Consider the following 648-nt stretch of genomic DNA (forward strand, 5'->3'; position numbering starts at 1 on the left):
AATGATGCTCCAGTGGGTTTTTAGAAGCTGTTAATCACATGGGAGGAGACTAAATGCATGTGTTTTGGATTGCAGTGCAGTTCTTAGCAATAGGTCACCAGAGGTCCTTAATAAAATTTGTTGTTATTGTTATTGTTGTTGTTGTTGTTGTTGTTGTTATATGCCATTGAGTTGCTTGTAACTCATAGCAACACTATGTACAACAGCCCTGCAACCTACTCTATCCTGTACCAACTTAATTATCTCTGACATACTTACTCTCATTACTCTAGTCACTGCATCAATTTTTCTCATAGTGTGCCTAAAAATTTAGTGTGATACTCATAGCTTAGTAGGAGGATACAGATAACTAAATTATCTGTTACATGTAGGAGATGTATGCTTCAATAAAGATTGGTGTGAAAGTTAAGAAAGTGCAAATAAAGGACAATTTAAAGAAGTTATGGAAAGCTTTCCAGAGGAAGTAGTGCTGAAAGAAGACTTGAATTTTTTAAGGTAAATAAATGTTACCTAAACAAGAAAAAAAAAGGCCATTAGGATTGAGAAAACAGTCTGATTAAATGTACAAAATATGTACAGAGGTATGATAGGACAAAGTATTTTTTTAAATGTTTTTGTATTTTATGTTGGCATATATACAAAATTTGT

This window comes from Elephantulus edwardii, unplaced genomic scaffold (genome assembly GCF_000299155.1).
Source record: "Elephantulus edwardii isolate Elephantulus edwardi_28Jun2011 unplaced genomic scaffold, EleEdw1.0 scaffold00165, whole genome shotgun sequence".
Classification (NCBI taxonomy): Eukaryota; Metazoa; Chordata; class Mammalia; order Macroscelidea; family Macroscelididae; genus Elephantulus; species Elephantulus edwardii.